Here is a 20482-nt window from a genome sequence, read left to right on the forward strand (position 1 = left end):
AAAAAGTAAGTCTCTAGCTGTTATGATTTTGAAGAAACATTTGGTTCATGTTGATTAATTCAAACTAGAACAGCTGCAGAGAAGGACTACTAGGATGATCAGAGGAATGGAAAACTGACCTAACGAGAGGAGACTCAAAGAGCTTGGCTTGTTTAGCTTAACCAAACAAAGGCTGCAGGGAGATATGGTTGCTCTCCATAAAAACATCAGTGAGATAAATACCAAGGAGTAAAAGGAGATATTTAAGTTAAGCACCAATGTTGACAGAAGAACAAGTGGATATAAACTTGCCATCAGCAAATTTAGGCTTGAAATTAGACAAAGGTTTCTAACTATCAGAAGAATGAAGTTCTGGAACAGCCTTCCAAGGGGAGCCATGGAGACAAAAAACCTAACTGGTTTCAAGACTGAGCTTGATAAGTTTATGGAGGGGATAGTATGATGAAACTGCCTACAATCACATGTTGCCAATCTGCGACTGATAGCAGCAAATATCCCCAACAGTGATGGGATGCTAGATGGGGAGGTCTCTGAGTTACTACAGAGAATTTTTTCCCAGGTATTTGGCTGTTGGGTCTTGCCGAAATGCTGAGGGTCCAACTGACTGTCATATTTGAGGTCAGAGAAGAATTATCCTCCAGGTCAGATTGGCAAAGACTCTGGGAGGGGTTGTCTTCCCTTGCAGCATGGAGCACGGGTCACTTACAGGTTTAAATTAGTGTAAATGGTGGATTCTCTGTAACTGGAAGTCTTTCAATCATGATCTGAGGACTTCGGTAATTAAGCCAGAGGTTATGGGTCTATTATAGGAGTGGGTGGGCAAGGTTCTGTGGCCTACAATATGATCAGACTAGATCAGTGGTGGGCAACCTGCGGCCCTTCACGGTAATCCGCTGGGAGGCTGCGAGACAGTTTGTTTACATTGACCATCCCCGGGCACGGCTGCCCACAGCTCCCAGTGGCTGCGGTTCACCATTCCCGCCAATAGGAGCTGCAGGAAGCCGTGGCCAGCACCCCGTCCCACAGCTCCCATTGGCGGGCTCCTGGAGCTGTACTGCCAAAGAGCATAGGGGGATGGTAGTTGTAGCAACAACCTTTCAAAGAGTTCAGCTTGGACTTCCCAGCATGTGGGAGGATCAGGGCCATAGCTCTGCCTTACCTGTTTCCTCTGAAGTGGCTAGTGCTGTAGCAAGCAGTGGCTGGGAGCAGAACTTAGACCCTAAATTCAGGAACAGGTATTGAGCTAGGTCCACACACAGGTACACAAAAGAAAGGTCCTCTGTGCCACTGCCCGTTCCCCTTTGTGTCCTCATGTAGGGCCCTGCACAATCGAATACTACGGACACTTAGACTTCCTTTTGCTCCCACTGAAGCTAATGGGAGATGCCTCACTGATTTCAGCAGGAGCAGGATAGGATTAACTTCACACTACCACATAAGACAGTACATGAATTTAGTAATACAGGGATTATTTGTTTCACAATGTATCACTGTGATGATACTGTAAGTAGAGGCCTATAGCTTGACAGAGAAAGCAAAATTAAAATACTTTCAAAATAATGATAAAAATGTGCATTAGTTCTTTGCTCTGTTGGCATGAATAATTTAGCTACACATTTTTTACTTCATTACTGAGCAATCTGCTCATATACACAGGGCAGGGAATTTGTGTTAGCCATATTTTTTTAATTTGTTACCAAGACTACATCAGATCATTAGAGCATGCACAGAAGACACGGCATTAAATCAACTGCCAAAGAACAAGATGTGGAATTTCCACATGAACAAGTACTTTCATTTGAAATACATATATCTACTTTAAGTCACAACATAGGAAAACATAGGAAAGTGCTCATTCCTTTTCTAAGTAAATCATAATTGACACGCTTTATCTTGCAACCCCATTACAAATATATACATACGAAAAATTACTTGCTGCAAAGCTTGCTCAAACTACAGCATCTAGCATTGGAGTAAGTAGTATTTCTAGGTTTCTTTTTTCTTTTTTAAATTATGTCAGCTGTGGTCATGTCAAACAAAGAATGCACCAAAAAAAACAGCATTCAAGGGCTGCTGATCAAATTGAGAAACAGGCCTCTTTACGTGCATAGTACTGCAGCAATATACTAACATTTCTCACAATACAGTGCAACAAAGACACAAAGCTATGAAATGGAGAGGCAAGCTAATGTGCAAATCCTTGTTCCATCCACACCGCTAGCGCACTGCAGCTTATGAGTCACCCAGAGATTCTGTAGACAACATAGACAATAGCCATTCAGCTAAATACTCTATTAAATATGCCAAAGCCTCTGGTTTCTACCACAATGAATGCTAATAGCATCATGATACCCATAAAACATCTCACACAAACAACTGCAGTGACTGAGCAACCCTGTATCGTGCTAGTACTTACAGCATCAGATGATCAGACAGGACAAACCACTGTATTTAGCTATTTCTTCATAAACTGCTTTCACATACTGTACTATTCTTCATTTCTTCCATAAGTTGCTGGTGTTTGACAGCATCTGGACTCAAAACAATCTTGTCCCTCTTCCCCCTTTTGTAAAATCAGCAGATTTCAGCATAATGCGTGACCACTGCTGCAGCCTCAATGTAGCCAAACAAGTTTAATGCAGCAGAGGCTTTAGCTCTCCCCTGCCAGCTCTCTCTCTGTCACTTTTTTTTTTTTTTTTTAAAGAGATATGGTCCTGACTAGTCTCAGATTTCAACAGCACAGAAAAATGGCAGTTTGGGGTTTTTTTTAGATTATCTGTGGCATAAAGTAAAATACAAAGTGAGGATGCCACATCAAAATTTAATTTTAAAATACCACTGTCAAGACAGAAGTGCTATTTAAAAATATCTCCATTTGCATTAACTGATCAGATAGTAAAGTTTTTTTTTTAAATCAAAATGACTTCACCTTTTATGCTGTTTGTTCACTTTTTGCATTTCTCTCAACCTGTGAAATGAAACTAATCAGTTTCTCTTTCTGTCTGTCTTATGCTTGCACAATTCTATTGTGTTTGACAATGCTTACACTATAAAAAGCACAGGTTTTTCAGTGGGATTTTTTCAAATCATGAAAACTTCTCTCTTCATGGTAGCTTTTGTGAACCTCTTTGCTATTCCACTCTTAGCTTTCTCACTTAAGAAGTGTTTGTGCTTTCATACTCTTCAGATTATTATTTAGAGGAATTTTTATGTTGATTAAATCATGGCTATCGGAAACCTAAGTATTAAACATGTTTATAAGTTGTGTCCTGAGTTTGGTTCTTCTTTTCCAAGTTGGTAAGGGCATCTGTCAGGATCACAGGAGACTGGCCTACAGTTTGGGACTTAGAATTCCTACCGGAATCTAGAGAACTGTGGCCCCTCTCTTTTGTTTTATGTGGCTAAAGTTTGTACTGTAGGAGAACTGAATAGCTTTTTTTTTTTTTTTTTTTTACAGACTAACACCTGTGACAGTAAAAAAAACATACTGATAGTGTCATTGCAGCTGACGGTAGATGTCAATGTCAGAGTGCTCCTGATCTTCACTATGACCCTACCGTTGTTATTTAAAAATTCTGTTGCCTGTCTCTTGCCCAAGGTGGGAGGCTGACTTCTTTTGCTTCTGCTCTGAAAGTTAGTGTAACTCTGAAAGAACTATGCTATATTCTGATCCAGTCTCCTCACTGAGGATAAGGGCCCAGATAGAATGCAGATGAATGCATGACAGAACAGAAGGTATTGACGGGAAGGCTTTGGCCTCCTTGACCATGAGATGCTGTTCCGGGAAGGAGGACTGCTGGGGAGAGATGGGGTCCACCTGACCAAGAGGAACAGCATCTTTGTACACCAACTCACCAACTTAATGAGGAAGGCTTTCAACTTGGTTCAAAGGAGGCAGGTCACAAAAACCTACAGGGATGTATAAAGAAAGTCAATTATAACAGAGCTCGGTGTTGTGGTGGAAAGGGAGGGACACAAAATTAAAATAGGGTCACAGGAGCAACAAGAGGGAAAACACTGGGGAGATCGGCTCAACGTTTTAGGTGTCCTTGCATTTGTGTAAAGAGTATGGGGAATAAACAGGAAGAACTGCAAGTTTTACTACATCAACTATATTATGCCTTAACTGGCATCACTGAGACTTGGTTGAATAAATCTCATGACTGGAGTATAGGTTTGCAGGGGGATAGCTTGCACAGGAAGGATAGGCAGGGTGGAAAAAGAAACCAAACCAATTTTCTGTTACAGGACACAAAAATAGGGCTTATAAAGAGACTCTCTTTGCAACCTCAACCTTAATCATAATTCAAAACCAACCTGTTACACAAGTGAACTGTATGATAGTTAAGATTTAGTGTATACTTTGAGATAAATACATATTCAACCAATTAGTTACTAACATTTTGAATGGCAAACAGAATTGTTGACAGTCCAAATTAATTTCTTATATTAAGAATATATATATTCTCATATATATTCTTATATATGGAAAATTACAATAGGTTCAAAGGAGCAACAAAAGGGAAAACACTGTGGCAATCTGCTCACTATCTTAGATGTCTGTACAAATGCAAGGAGTATGGGGAATAAACAGAAAAAACTATCATTCTTAATACACAAACAAAATTATGACTTAACTGGCATCACTGAGACTTGGTGGGATAATCCCATAACTGGAACGTTGGTTTACAGGAAGATAACTTGTTCAGGAAGGATAGGCAGGGAAAAAAGGGACTAGGTGTTGGTGTTGCACAGTATATCAAGAATACATACACTTGTTCTGAGGTCCAGAAGGAGGTGAGAGGCAGATCAATTGAAAGTCTCTGGGTGAAGACAGAAGGGGGAAAATGGGGCACCACATCATGGTAGGAGTCTACTAGGGACCCCAAAATCAGGAGGAGGAGGAGGAGTCCTTTCTAGCACAACAGAAATATCCAAAACACACCACCTGGTAGTAATGGGGAACTTTAACTACCTAGATATCTGTTGGAAAAGTAATATGGCAAAACACAAAATGCACAATAGGTCCTTGGAAGGTGTTGGAGACAACTTTTTGTTTCAGAAGATGGAGGAAGTAACCCGTGAGACTTGATTCTGACTAACAAGAATGAATTGGTTGCAGATCTGAAGGTTGAAGGTATTTTGGATGAAAGCGATCATAAAATGATAGATTTCATGATTCTAAAGAAAGGAAGAAGTGAGAGCTGCAGAATAAGGACAAAGGACTTCAAAAAAGCATACATTAACAACTCAGATAATTGGTATGTACGGGCCCACAGGAAGAAAATCAGAGGGAAAAGGGAGTCCAGGAGATCTGGCAGTTTCTCAAAAAGACCACATAAAAGGCACAACAGCAAACTATTCCAATGTGAAGGAAAGAAAGAACAGTAAGAGGCCAATACAGGTTCATCAGGAGCTCTTTAATGACATGAAAAGCAAAAAGGAATCCTATAAGAAGTGGTAACATGCACAAATACTATAAGACATGGGAGGAAATTGTCCCATTCAGCTTGGCACTGGTAAGGTCTCAGCTGGAGTACTGTGTCGGGTTCTGTTCTCCACACCGTAAGAAAGATGTGGACAAATTGGAGAGAGTCCAAAGGAGAGCAACAAAAATGATTAAAGTTTCAGAAAAATCATACCCATGAAGACAGAATTTTAAAAATGGACAAGGTTAATCTTGAGAAAACAAGACTGGAGGGGGACCTGATAAGTCTTCAGATATGTTAAGGGTTGTTATAAAAAGGACAGAGATCAACTGCTTTCCCTGTCCTCTGAAGGTAGAACAAGTAGTAATTGACTTAATCTGCAACAAGGGATATTTCTGTTAGATATTAGGAAAAACTTTTAAACTATAAGGATAGTTAAGCACTGGAATAGACTTCCATGGGAGGTTGTGGAATCCTGATCATTGGGGGTTTTTAAAAACAGGTGTCATGGCTGGTCTAAGTATATATGGTCTTGGATCAGTGTAGGGGGCTGAACTAGATGACATCTCCAGGTCCCCTTCCTGCCCTACATTTATATGATAAGCAGTAATAAAGAGGTCTCATGACCCCATGTCTCCTACAACCCAGTTTCAGTTACCTTCTGCCATCACCATGCTTCTCCCTTGAGGCACCGTGCTTCTGTTCCCTTGTTACAGGATAGGTATTGTACTTGTTTGAAGGCTGCTGCAGAAACCCCCATTCACCACTGCTCCAGACTTATTTAATAAACTTTTAATTTATTATTTACAATTAAAACCTAGGAATGAACTCTGGAACTGATCATCTGGAAGTGTCCGCTTTTCTTATCAAGCCCTGGGAACTCTTATGTCTAGACTTTGCAGAATTCTTTTTTGTAATTTCAATAGTTAATATCTATTTTTAATTAAGATTTTTTTAATTTTATGTTTAACAATTTTTACATTTTCAGGAAATTAAGGGGGTTTAGGGTTGGGGGTAGGATTAGGGCAGCGCTCACAGGAGAGTTGCAGGGGGGTCCTTGCTCAACTGAGGGGCCCAAGACATCCAGATGCAAGGCATGGGGGAGACTGCCTGGCCCAGCAGAACAGAGATCCCTGGCCAGCACTGCAAGGAGGAGGAGGAGCCCTTAGCCAGAGGGGAGGCTACCCCGCCGCTGAGCCGTCCCTGCTCAGGGATGGCTTCCACACTCCTGGTTGATGAGTGCATGAGCTGGTAAAGGGCTCCCTGCATGGCCAAAGGCTGAATGAAATTGGATCCCTCCAGGTGTAAGGTGCGGGGAAGGCAGCAGTCCTGGCAGGGCAGAGAAGAGACTCTAGGCTAGGACTGCAAGGAGGAGGACAAGCCCCCGGCCCCAAAGGAGGCCACCCCACTGCTGAATGGCTCCTGCCTGGGGAGATTGGGTCCTTGACAGCGGAGGTGCAAAGGGCTTTTTGTGCTGCTGCAGGGTCAGACACCTGATCCCTGCAGGTGCAAGGTGTGGGGGCTGCACTCTCACCAACTGTTACCGATGGATAATATTTTCCATCAATTTCAGTGTGTCACCTGAAATCAACATTTATTGACATCTATCGATTTAAATCCAATCCTGACAAGCCTACTCATTTCAGACCCCAGTTTTCTGATGTTCTCCCAATACGGTCTCACTGCTACCCTCTGGGCAGCCCCAACCTCCCTTATCCTTGATAGACCAGTCTCTGGAGCCTGGAGAGACCTTTCTTGGCAACTTCAGCCCGCCTGGACAAAAAAGCCTCCAGCTGGAAAGTCTCCTCACTCCCTCCTCCACAGTTCTCCTACAACTGCAAATGTTTGAACAGACATTCTGTGCTGGCTCCTAGAAACCCAGTGGACCTGCACAGACTCCTTAGGTTTCAAAGCACTACCTCACTTCTACCCACATATTTTACCTCCCACATTCCTCAGACCTAAAATAAAATAAAGGCAACAATACCCTAATGTTCTACACAAGAGGGCATCAGCTATTCAAAGCAATATATTACAGTACATATGGGGCCCTATAAGTTATGGTTAGAAGAAGTATACACATCAGTATTATCAGTTATATGAAACTTTTTTCAAACAGTTCATTCCACAGGTTTGGAATTCCACAGGTCTCTTCAAGTAATTCATTTGCTGAGATTTAAAGGGCCAGCACAGGAAAGGAAGAGGACAAATGAGAAGAACGAATATACGTAAAAGAACCCAGGACAAGAGAAATGCACCTAATAGGGGCTGGGACAAAGGCTCCCAAAGCTGATCTTTTTTTTAATTATAAAAATTATTTCCAATTGTTTGTAAATGATAAAAGCTAGGATACTGCTCTCATTATTTTTAAAAGGAAAAAAAGTGTAAAAATTAACATTTCTAGGCTATGGTCCAGGCTGATTAAAATACCATCTATCCAGGCTATTAGTGCCATAACAATACCAACCAGTCCAGCCTATTAGTACTAGGGTGATTAAAATACCAGTCCAGCCTACAAGAGCCAGGGTGATTAGAGTACCAGCCATCCCAAGCTATTACTGCCAGTACTGTTAACATCATTCACAAGTCTAACCTGTAACACCATTGAATAAAAGATTGTTTCGTGTTCTTTTGAATTCTGATCAATTTGAGAACTGTATTCTAACTGGAATATGTTGCTTTCTCATTCATTAGTTTTTTCACATATTGAGAAAGAAGTTATAGTTTTTCAAATGTTTGGGAAATCACAGGAAAGCAATATTGCAATACAGTCACTAGCAGTCTAACTTATAAAATGGGTAGAAGACATCATGACAATGGATTTTCTAATGAGAAATCCAAGCAGGGAAATTAAGACTATGGAGTGTAGTTCCCTGAGCACAATTTATTCATCCCTTTAGCTAAGAAACAAAGGCTGGCTCTGTCATTCCATGGCACAGAGCCGGGCTGGAGCTATGTAGCCAGCCTGGCTCAATAGATACAGAGCATTAGATTTATTAACCACCTGGACACACTGCAAACCCCACCTCCTCCTGCAGGCAGTTCAGGAGCAGGGGATTTGAAGGAAAGGATTAGACAGTGGGTATTGAAATTCAGGGGGGTTACTTTTCATATTGTTCATCCTGGCAGTCTTTTAAGTTCACTCATTGTGTAATGAGATTTTAATTTTTTTGTATGACATTGCTGTAAAACACCCAGAGTTTAGGATTGGTGCTTAAACAGACAGTTAAATACAGTGACTACAGAAATAGTCGTGTCCTGCAGGGAGTTATCACCTCTTCAGGGATGGCCACAGAGTTGCTCAACGGCCAACTTTTCAACTGCTCTCCAACAAAGCAGAGTCTGTGGCTCTACCCATAGGCTCCTGGAGATTATATTGGTAAAGAGGAGATACTATGTAGGAGCAAATGTGCCTTTCTGACTCTTCAAAAGGATGCTCTGTGGATAAATAATGGAGACCTTAAAAGGGCCACATTCCTCTTCCATATATTCCCGGATCTGAAAACACAGTTGTCAGCCAGGAGAGGTATCAGGTGCAGTCAGGGTTTGCCTACACTGGAAAATTACACTGTGTGAGAACAAAATCCTGAGGCATCATGGTAACCAACACCACGTTAAACATGACAGCACTCAGGGTAGGTGGGGATGGCCTAGGGCTACCCATGACCCACTGACAATGTTAAACATAACAATCTATGCTGAGTTCAAAGTCATGTTTAACTCCGTGTTAGTTGTCATGATCCCATAAAGACAACTGGGTGTGGAAGAAAAACTAAAAACGCCACTTGTGACAACCTCCACATACACACCACCAACAGATACAATTTGTGTCTGGGTGGTTAACATTTCAAGGATCTGGCTTCTGCCCCTCTCTCCACCTTACAGTTGTTCTGTGAGTACCAAGCACTGCCACTGTGCTGGGAAGAGACAAAAGCAGGTGGCACACATTGGATCAAGAAGGGGAGTGATTGCTCTATTACACTAGCTCGCTGTTTCCACTAGGTAGCTCTGCACCACTCATCTACAGAGTGCTCAGCATTCTTTCCACATCAAGCTTGACCTGTTGACGGCTGGTCAGACCTTTGTGGAGCCGGTTTACTTAGGAGTAAGTGGCTTATGTACCCATTACTCCTGCATAAACATGACAGAATGTATCCATAAAACACTTCATTGTGGTGGTGGGAGTTTCTCTGGCTTCCATGTGCAAGAGTATCTGGGCCACTTCACATCTCCAAAGCCCATATGGCAGTAGTAAAAGGAATTAGTCGTGCACTGTAGTTGTAGCATAGGGAGGTGACCTTCAGCCTCTCTCTCAAAAAAAATCCCCGTGGCTTGGAAGATAGCATTTGCATGAGATAGCTCCTCCAGAAAAGGATGCTCCTAGAGGAAGCAGCCACCCAGAGCCTCCCAGACTGCTGGAGAGGAGACATAATGGACCACCCGACATGGACCGGGTAAGTGGGTTTCAGGCCACCAAGAACCTTCCCAGAAGACATCATGAGTAAGGGGATGTCCTAGTGCTTATTGCTAGCAAGGGGATGCTGGGGTCCCAGAAGAGGAGTTTTGAAATTGGGAGGAAGTTGCTGAGTGTGGGTCGTGGGAAGACAGCATATTATTCCATTTCATGTCTGAATATCATCCGAATCTAAATATTCAATTTAGTCCTCCCTAACAGATGCTTTTCTATTTTTCCATCTTGTAAACTACTTATATGACCATTATGTTAGTGGAGGAGGTTTCCTTATGTTACCTCATTAGTTCTTTAAGCAGAGGCACCAACTCCTGAGTTCCTGGGGGGTGATCAACCTCTGCTCTACCCCAGGCCCCACCCTCCTCTGGCCCAAGCCCCTGGGTAGCCTGCACCCCAAACTCCTCATCCCCAGCCTCACCCCAGAGCCCGCATCCCTAGCTGGAGCCCTCACCCCCTGTACCCAAAACCCAACCCTCTGCCCCAGCCCGGAGCCTCCTCCTACACCCCAAACCCCTCATCCCCGGCCCCACCCCAGAGCCTGCACCCCCAGCCTGAGCCCTCACCCCCTGTGCAGGTGTGTAAATGTTTTACTATTCAGGCTTTATCTACTAATTGACAATCTTATCTTTTCTTTTTACCGCCTCCTGACTTCTGTAGTAGTTATGCAGTTTTCAAATAAATAAATAGCCAGGTCACCCTCCTCCTGAGGTAAAATCAGATGAAAAGGGCCCATGATGATCCCCTAAAGGCATTCTTTCCTGATTGTTTTAGGTGGGGGAGGGGGTGGAAGAAACAGGATTTCTTCCCTTCACTCTCTAACCTGGACTGAGCAGCAGGACCCACTTGTGATACAGACAAACCTGGGATAAAGCTGCTACACCATCTTTTCAACCTGTTGACTTCATTCCTATTCTGCCAGTCAGCTCTGATTGTGTTATTGTAGCCATGTTGGTTCCAGGATATTCGAGACAAAATGGACGAGGTAATATCTTTTATTGGACCAGCTACTGTTGGTAAGAAGGAAAGCTTGTCTCTTTCACCAACAGAAGTTGGTCCAACAAAACATATTACCTCACCCACCTCATCTCTAAAGTTAGCTCTGAAATATGTACCCAAAAAAATCAAAAAATCTGGAAGGTTTCTCTGTTCACATTAGGAAAGTATGCAAGGAAGGTCTTATCAGGCTGGGTTGTTTTTTTCTTGCTCTCTTTCAAATAATCGTTTCTGTGGCAAATGCTGAAGCACACACACACACGTAAGAGAGGGGAGAAATTTTACATAGTCACATTATACCAATACAAAGAGTTTCTCCTCTTCCATTGTAAAAGGACATTTTCATTTATCAGCAAATGTGACCTTCCTTCAGGGGTTTAGATGGAGGGACAAAAATCTGTTCTCAAGATACAGCAGAATAAATCTAACCTTAGTAACACCACTGACTTGCAGCTGAGTTTCTCTAAATTTACACCAGTGTAAGTGAGAGTAAAATTTGGCCAGTGACCTATAGCCAGATTTCTAAAACTCAAGGAAATTAGATAGAAACCAAAGGAAATTGACAGCACTCAAAATCTTGCATAATTATGCTCAAAACTCATTCACATAGGGCCTGATTCTCATTTCATTTATACCAATTCTACACTGGTATAACTGCACTGGCATCAATGTAGTTACTTTGGTTTATATCAGGTTGCATGAGAGCAAAATTAGGTCCATAAGTGACTAAAAGATGGATGCTATTTTCTTAGAAATAGGTACAGTGAAACAATATTTCTTTATTAGGCAAATTAACAGTGCCAAACTTCATGGAAACAAAAAGAAAAGGAGTACTTGTGGCACCTTAGAGACTAACAAATTTATTTGAGCATAAGCTTTCGTGAGCTTAAATGAGCTGTAGCTCACGAAAGCTTATGCTCAAATAAATTTTAGTCTCTAAGGTGCCACAAGTACTCCTTTTCTTTTTGCGAATACAGACTAACACAGCTGCTACTCTGAAACCTGTATTCATGGAAACAGGTTTCAGAGTAACAGCCGTGTTAGTCTGTATTCGCAAAAAGAAACGGAGTACTTGTGGCACCTTAGAGACTAACCAATTTATTTGAGCATAAGCTTTCATGAGCTACAGCTCACTTCATCGGATGCATACTGTGGAAAGTGTAGATCTTTTTATACACACAAAGCATGAAGAAATACCTCCCCCCACCCCACTCTCCTGCTGGTAATAGCTTATCTAAAGTGATCACTCTCCTTACAATGTGTATGATAATCAAGTTGGGCCATTTCCAGCACAAATCCAGGTTTTCTTCCCCCCCCTCAATACACACAAACCAACTCTCCTGTTGGTAATCGCTTATCTAAAGTGACCACTCTCCTTACAATGTGTATGATAATCAAGGTGAGCCATTTCCAGCACAAATCCAGGGTTTAACAAGAACGTCTTGGGGGGGGGGGGGGGGTGCGTAGGAAAAAACAAGGGGAAATAGGTTACCTTGCATAATGACTTAGCCACTCCCAGTCTCTATTCAAGCCTAAGTTAATTGTATCCAATTTGCAAATGAATTCCAATTCAACAGTCTCTTGCTGGAGTCTGGATTTGAAGTTTTTTTGTTGTAATATCATAACTTTCATGTCTGTAATCGCGTGACCAGAGAGATTGAAGTGTTCTCAGACTGGTTTATGAATGTTATAATTCTTGACATCTGATTTGTGTCCATTTATTCTTTTATGTAGAGACTGTCCAGTTTGACCAATGTACATGGCAGAGGGGCATTGCTGGCACATGATGGCATATATCACATCGTTAGATGTGCAGGTGAACGAGCCTCTGATAGTGTGGCTGATGTTATTAGGCCCTGTGATGGTGTCCCCTGAATAGATATGTGGGCACAGTTGGCAACAGGCTTTGTTGCAAGGATAGGTTCCTGGGTTAGTGGTTCTGTTGTGTGGTATGTGGTTGCTGGTGAGTATTTGCTTCAGGTTGGGGGTCTGTCTGTAGACAAGGACTGGCCTGTCTCCCAAGATTTGTGAGAGTGATGGGTCATCCTTCAGGATAGGTTGTAGATCCCTAATAATGCGTTGGAGGGGTTTTAGTTGGGGGCTGAAGGTGACGGCTAGTGGCGTTCTGTTATTTCCTTTGTTAGGCTTGTCCTGTAGTAGGTGACTTCTGGGAACTCTTCTGGCTCTATCAATCTGTTTCTTCACTTCCGCAGGTGGGTATTGTAGTTGTAAGAATGCTTGATAGAGATCTTATAGGTGTTTGTCTCTGTCTGAGGGGTTGGAGCAAATGCGGTTGTATTGCAGAGCTTGGCTGTAGACGATGGATCGTGTGGTGTGGTCAGGGTGAAAGCTGGACGTATGTAGGTAGGAATAGCGGTCAGTAGGTTTCCGGTATAGGGTGGTGTTTATGTGACCATCGTTTATTAGCACTGTAGTGTCCAGGAAGTGGATCTCTTGTGTGGACTGGACCAGGCTGAGGTTGATGGTGGGATGGAAATTGTTGAAATCATGGTGGAATTCCTCAAGGGCTTCTTTTCCATGGGTCCAGATGATGAAGATGTCATCAATATAGCGCAAGTAGAGTAGGGGCGTTAGGGGACGAGAGCTGAGGAAGCGTTGTTCTAAGTCAGCCATAAAAATGTTGGCATACTGTGGGGCCATGCGGGTACCCATAGCAGTGCCATTGATCTGAAAGTATACATTGTCCCCAAATGTAAAATAGTTATGGGTAAGGACAAAGTCACAAAGTTCAGCCATCAGGTTAGCCGTGACATTATAGGGGATAGTGTTCTTGACGGCTTGTAGTCCATCTTTGTGTGGAATGTTGGTGTAGAGGGCTTCTACATCCATAGTGGCCAGGATGGTGTTATCAGGAAGATCACTGATGGATTGTAGTTTCCTCAGGAAGTCAGTGGTGTCTCGAAGATAGCTGGGAGTGCTGGTAGCGTCGGGCCTGAGGAGGGAGTCTACATAGCCAGATAATCCTGCTGTCAGGGTGCCAATGCCTGAGATGATGGGGCACCCAGGATTTCCAGGTTTATGGATCTTGGGTAGTAGATAGAATATCCCAGGTCGGGGTTCCAGGGGTGTGTCTGTGCGGATTTGATCTTGTGCTTTTTCAGGGAGTTTCTTGAGCAAATGCTGTAGTTTCTTTTGGTAACTCTCAGTGGGATCAGAGGGTAATGGCTTGTAGAAAGTGGTGTTGGAGAGCTGCCGAGCAGCCTCTTGTTCATATTCTGACCTATTCATGATGACAACAGCACCTCCTTTGTCAGCCTTTTTGATTATGATGTCAGAGCTGTTTCTGAGGCTGTGGATGGCATTGTGTTCCGCACGGCTGAGGTTATGGGGTAAGTAATGCTGCTTTTCCACAATTTCAGCCTGTGCACGTCAGCGGAAGCACTCTATATAGAAGTCCAGTCTGCTGTCTCAACCTTCAGGAGGAGTCCACCTAGAATCCTTCTTTTTGTAGTGTTGGTAGGGAGGTCTCTGTGGATTAGTATGTTGTTCAGAGGTATGTTGGAAATATTCATTGAGTCGGAGACGTCAAAAATAGGATTCTAGGTCATCACAGAACTGTATCATGTTCGTGGGGGTGGAGGGGCAGAAGGAGAGGCCCCAAGATAGGACAGCTGCTTCTGCTGGTCTAAGAGTATAGTTGGATAGGTTAACAATATTGCTGGGTGGGTTGAGGGAACCATTGCTGTGGCCCCTTGTGGCATGTAGTAGTTTAGAAAGTTTAGTGTCCTTTTTCTTTTGTAGAGAAGCAAAGTGTGTGTTGTAAATGGCTTGTCTGGTTTTAGTAAAGTCCAGCCATGAGGAATTTTGTGTGGAAGGTTGGTTTTTTATGAGAGTATCCATTTTTGAGAGCTCATTCTTTATCTTTCCCTGTTTGCTGTAGAGGATGTTGATCAGGTGGTTCCGCAGTTTCTTTGAGAGCGTGTGGCAAAAGCTGTCAGCATAGTCTGTGTGGTATGTAGATTGTAATGGATTTTTTACCCTCAGTCCTTTTGGTATGATGTCCATCTGTTTACATTTGGAAAGGAAGATGATGTCTGTCTGTATTTGTGTGTATAAAAAGATCTTCTACACTTTTCACAGTATGCATCCGATGAAGTGAGCTGTAGCTCACCAAAGCTTATGCTCAAATAAATTGGTTAGTCTCTAAGGTGCCACAAGTACTCCTTTTCTTCATGGAAACAGTCTTTTTAGAAATTTTAGGGTCCAAAGAATGTGATATAAACTAGGCAATTATCTTTTTTCCTTTAAAACAAGAAGATATATAGGATAAAAGGCACACTTCTCGGGAGAAAGAGGAAGTGTCTGAAAGCATGACATGGTGCTTGAACATTGTCTCTTTCCTTTACCTCTATTTTAACTTTCAAATCACACCTGGGGCAAAAGTGAGCTCTGTTCTATCCAGAGGGGTAACTTGAGATTTGGAAAGTTCCATTTATCGGAAAGCAGGTGATGTGTGAAGGGCAGGCCTGAGGTACCCAGAGCTGGACACTGAAAATCCCCAATGTTTCTTCCAGATAGAGCTAGTCAAAAATGATAAATATGTTTGTAATATTTTCTGAATTCATGTTTTCAACATTTTTCACAAAAGAAAATTCAAAATGTAAAAGAAAAAATATGTTTTAAAACCTAAGATGAACAATTTTTGGTTTTTCTATTTTTGTTTTTTTCTCTCCCCACTCCCTGGTCTTCCTCTTTCTCCACACTTCCAATTTTTTCCTTTTCTGCTTCTGAAAAAGTGAAAGAAAGAAGAAAGAGGGAGAGAGAAAGAGAAAGAGAGAAAGAGAAACAGACAGAAGAAAAAGAAGAAGAAGGGGGAAAAAATACCAAAAGAAAAAACCCCAACATGTTTTGGTTTTCCAGATTTTGTCTTTTTCATTGAAAAAAAATGAGAAAAATTAATCCCCCTAAGTTTTCAACTTTGAAATAAAGCCCATTTTTATAAAAAAGTTTGCACGATTTTTTTTTTTTTTTGGACCAGCTCTACTTCCAAGAAGCAATAGTGCTCATTTGTGGCATTTGGGAGGCAGAATGATTTTGTAGTTAAGTTCCACAGGCTGTTCTTGACCTAGTGGTAAAAACCGTAGAAGATGCCAAAACCTTACCCATACTAGGACTCAAACCAGAGCTAACACAGTGCTCAACCTGCAGCACCAGTGAGAATATTTTTCTACATTTCCCTAGTGTAGGACTGTCACAAAGTGTGCTCCCCCACACCCTGCATCTAGAGTTGTCAACTTTCTGATTGCAGAAAACCAAACACCCCTGTCCTGTCCCGCCCCTTCCTAAGGCCCCACCCCTTCTCCAAGGCCCCTCTCACACTCTCTCCATCCCCCTTCCCTCCGTCGCTTGCTCGCTCTCCCCCACCCTCGCTCATTTTCACCTGGCTGGGCAGGGGGTTGGAGTTTGGGGGGGGTTCAGGCTCCAGGATGGGGCCAGAAATGAGGGGTTCAGGTTGCGGGGGGCAGGGGGGGGTTACTGGCTGGGGCAAGGATTTGGAGTGCGGGGGAGGGGGAGGGCTCTGGATGGGGGTGCGGGCTCTGGTGTGGGGCTGGGGGGTTCAGAGTGAGGTAGGGGATGTGGGCTCTGGGATGGAGTTTGGGTGCGGGCTCTGGGAGGGAGTTTGGGTGCAAGAGGGGTTCCAACCTGGGGCAGGGGGTTGGGGTGCAGGAGTGACTTCAGTGAGTTCTTACACCATGCGGCTTCTGGAAGTGGCCGGCATTTCCCTCCAGCTCCTAGGCAGAGGTGCAGCCAGGCGGCTTTGCATACGGCCCTCATCCGCAGACGCCGCCCCCGCAGCTCTTATTGGCTGCAGTTCCTGGCCAATGAGAGCTGGAGATCCAGCGCTCACAGTGGGGACAGTGCACGGAGCCCCCATGGCCACACCTCCACCTAGGAGCCAGAGGGAAATCCTGGACACTTCTGGGAGCCACACAGAGCCAGGGCAGGCAGGGAGCCTGCCTTAATCCCACTGTGGCACTGACTGGACGTTTAACAGCTCGGTCAGCGGTGCTGACTGGAGCCACCAGGATCCCGTTTCAACTGGGCATTCCAGCTGAAAACCAGATGCCTGGCAATCCTACCTGCGTCTCACTTTGCAAGCAATCCTCATACGCTCCTAAGTTCACTACAGTATGCTTTATTTATGTCTTGTACAGTTTCATGTCCCCACAGTATAAGACTTTCCCCAGGCTTCACCCTACTCCCTAGGTGCAGGATGAGGAGGGGAAGGGATCTTCCCTGTCTGTGGCCAATTCTACATCACTCAGGGGTGTGAAAAAATCCCCACTCTTGAGTCATGTAGTTATACTGACCTAACCCCCCATGTAGACAGCACTATGTTGACAGAAGAAACTCTTCCATAGGTGTAGTAGAGTCTAAACTAAGCACTACAGTGGCTCAGCTGCACTGGTGCAGTTGCACCCCTGTACAAAAAGACAAGCCCTGAAATCCAGGACTTCTTTGCCCTTCCTATCTCCCTTTTAACTTCCCCCCCCACTGACAAGCTAAATTCCCTTGTCAACTGGTTAATCATCCAGTCCTTCACCAATTATCTCCCAATTTAGCCCATGTGGGGAAACTTACAACCTGTACAGAGTTGTGAGTCAGACTTAGACTGCTCGCACCCTGTCACAAGGCCATATTTAGCTTGTGATCCACTATGACCCCCAGATCCCTTTCCACAGTACACCTTCCTAGGCAGTCATTTCCCATTTTTTATGTGTTCAACTGACTCTTCCTTCCTAAGTAGAGTACTTTGCATTTGTCCTTATTGAATTTCATCCTATTTACTTCAGACCATTTCTCCAGTTTGTCCAGATTATTTTGAAATTTAATTCTATCCTTCTAAGCACTTGCAACCCCGCCCAGTTTGGTATCATCTGCAAGCTTTATAAGTGTACTCTCTGTGCCACTATCTAAATCATTGATGAAGATATTGAACAGAAACAGACCCAGAACTGATCCCTGTGGGATCCCAATTGATATGAGCCAACAGAGTAGCACTGTTGCAAAAAAAGCAAACATCATTCTGGGATGTATTAGCAGGTGTTGTAAACAAGTCAGAAGAAGTAATTCTTCCACTCTATTCCATGCTGATTTGGCCTCAACTGTAGTACTGTGTCCGGTTCTGGGTGCCACGTTTGAGTGAAGATGTGGACAAACTGGAGAAAGTCCGGAAAAGAGCAAAAAAATTATTAAAAGTCTAGAAAACATGTCCTTTGAAGGAAGATTGAAAAAACTGGGTTTGTTTAGTCTGGAGAAGAGAAGACTGAGAAGGGACATAATAACAGTTTTCAAGTACATAAATGGTTGCTACAAGGAGGAAGGAGAAAAATTGTTCTCCTTACTTCTGAGATTAGGACAAGAAGCAATGGGTTTAAATTGCAGCAGGGGCAGTTTATGTTGGACATTAGGAAAAACTTCCTGTCAGGATGGTTAAGCAATGGAATAAATTGCCTAGGGATGTTGTGGACTCTTCATCGTTGGAGATTTTTAAGAACAGGTTAAGACAAACATCTGTCAGGGATGGTCTAGATAATACTTAGTCCTGCCATGAGTGCAGGGGATTGGATCTCTCGAGGTCCCTTCCAGTCCTATGATTCTATGATTTGCAGCAAAAGGCCATAGCATCCTAAATGCCCTCTAAACTGTGCGGCTGCCTATTAAGGAGAGATGCCTCTCCCTGCTGGCCCCAGCCCAGCCCCGGACCTGCAGCGGCCAAGGGAAAGGCACCCCTCCCCCGGCCCCAACCCAGCCCCAGACCTGCTGCAGCCGGAGGAGAGGCATGCCTCCCCACCAGAGAGAACTGTGGGGAGTCCTCTCTCCCCTCCGTAGCATCCTGCAATCCAAGCCCCTCATCCCCGGCCCCACCCCTGAGTCCACAACCAGAGCCCTTCCCCCCCCCGCACACCCCAAGCCTCTGCCCCAGCCCTGAGCACCTTCCTGTACCCTAAATCCCCCATCCCTGGCCTCACCCCAGAGCCCTCACCCTCAGCCGGAGCCCTCACCCATCGCACCCAACCCTCTGCCCCAGCCCTGAGCCCCTCATCCCTGGCCACACCCCAAAGCCTCCCCCACCACAGCCAGAGCTCTCACCCTCCCACAGTCTGAACCCCTCGGCCCCACCCCCGCCACATTAATTTTGTTATGTGCACCAATATGGAGGTGATGTTTCCACAGTATGCATCCGATGAAGTGAGCTGTAGCTCACGAAAGCTCATGCTCAAATAAATTGGTTAGTCTCTAAGGTGCCACAAGTACTCCTTTTCTTTCTGTCAGATTATGGCTCCAAATTTTGCTGTATAGATTTCATCCACAAGAGGTCTCTCCAGCATCACATAACTGGCTGAAATGTTTGGATCTGTTGGAGTTTAATGCGATAACACACTGTCTTTCTTAATGAAAGCACAGATGGATTGAGAGGGCTGTAATTTGGTTTTGGCAAAACCTCAGTCGCTTTGTGTAATGTTGAATAAGGCCAAACTTTTCAAACTTGGGTTCCCAAAGACAGGCACCTAAATATGTGGCTTGATTTCAGAAGCTCTCTCAGCTCCCAGTGGGTGCAGCTCCACTCGGGTTGGATTGGAGGCAGAGCTAGTATAGAGAAGGCACTGGTGGCTGCCAGTGTTTTCTGCACTGTGTTGTCTAGTCCTGATCTGAGCTGGTTTAGATGACAGACTGCTTAAAACACGCCATCTGCTGAGCTTTGTCTACTACTTGTATTCTTAAAAGTTACATATATACTTGTAAATATGTACATGACTGGTTAAAAGTATACAAATAAACTAACAATAAAAATAGACTTTTATTGTATAATTGGTTTTGTACCATTTTCACTTGAGTTATTTTATTGATAATTCAGTCAATTACCCTATTTCTCCCTAGGCCTCAACCAGGTTGAATCTTTGCCACATACAAGGTGTAATCAAGGTGCATCTCAGCTTCATTTTCCAGCAGGGACTGACATATGTTTTTCTAAACCATGTTTGAACTATATCTTGATAGGAATCCAGAAGCCTTCAGGCATAGGCATCCTTCAGATAGAAATTATTATTATAAATAATGGTTCTAGATAAAGAGCAAAGGTGACCCTTACCCTGTGCAGTATTCAGCAACATGAAAGGACAAAGCAGGTGGCAGCATACCAGCTTCGCAGTTGGTTTTGACCAACTATGTATTTCAAATGTTGCCACAAATATTTTTTGACTTTGTAAGCATTATATAAGACAATTACATTTCACATTAATCATCAACACAGAAAAAAACAGCCAGGAGAGGACTGGCTTGGTGCTACAGTTATAAAGAGATATAGGTTCATTCCCGCAAAGTGTGGTGCATTCTGGCTCTGAGCAAACAAAGCACATGTTTTAACTTTAAACACCTCAATAGTCTCACTGACTTCAAATGAAGCACATACATAAGTGCCATGCTGAATTAGGGCCAGAGTTCCCAGCACCTTGCAGGATTGAGATCCCACCCCCCACTCCCCCCAGACTGTTCATTTTGATGCTGCCTTTTGTGGCAATCTGAAAACCTGGTTACTCAACCTCCTGCTGCTGGTGCCACTGTA

The 20482-nt window shown here is 43.6% G+C and overlaps 1 protein-coding gene across 4 annotated transcripts in view; it reads right to left on the reverse strand.

The window, feature by feature from the left end:
* The window catches only part of SACS (sacsin molecular chaperone), a 253374-nt gene that overhangs the window by 142356 nt on the left and 90536 nt on the right, over positions 1 to 20482 (reverse strand). For 2 of the 4 annotated variants that reach the window (XM_007072640.4, XM_043530769.1), the window contains exon 1: positions 2417 to 3949. The exons of 1 other annotated variant lie outside the window; for it this stretch is intronic. The gene's annotated coding sequence lies outside the window, so the exon portion shown is untranslated. Of the gene's footprint in view, positions 1 to 2416; positions 3950 to 20482 lie in introns of those variants that run through there. One more of the 4 variants, XM_037891135.2, reaches the window with a different exon arrangement.

This window comes from Chelonia mydas, chromosome 1 (genome assembly GCF_015237465.2).
Source record: "Chelonia mydas isolate rCheMyd1 chromosome 1, rCheMyd1.pri.v2, whole genome shotgun sequence".
Lineage (NCBI taxonomy): Eukaryota > Metazoa > Chordata > Testudines > Cheloniidae > Chelonia > Chelonia mydas.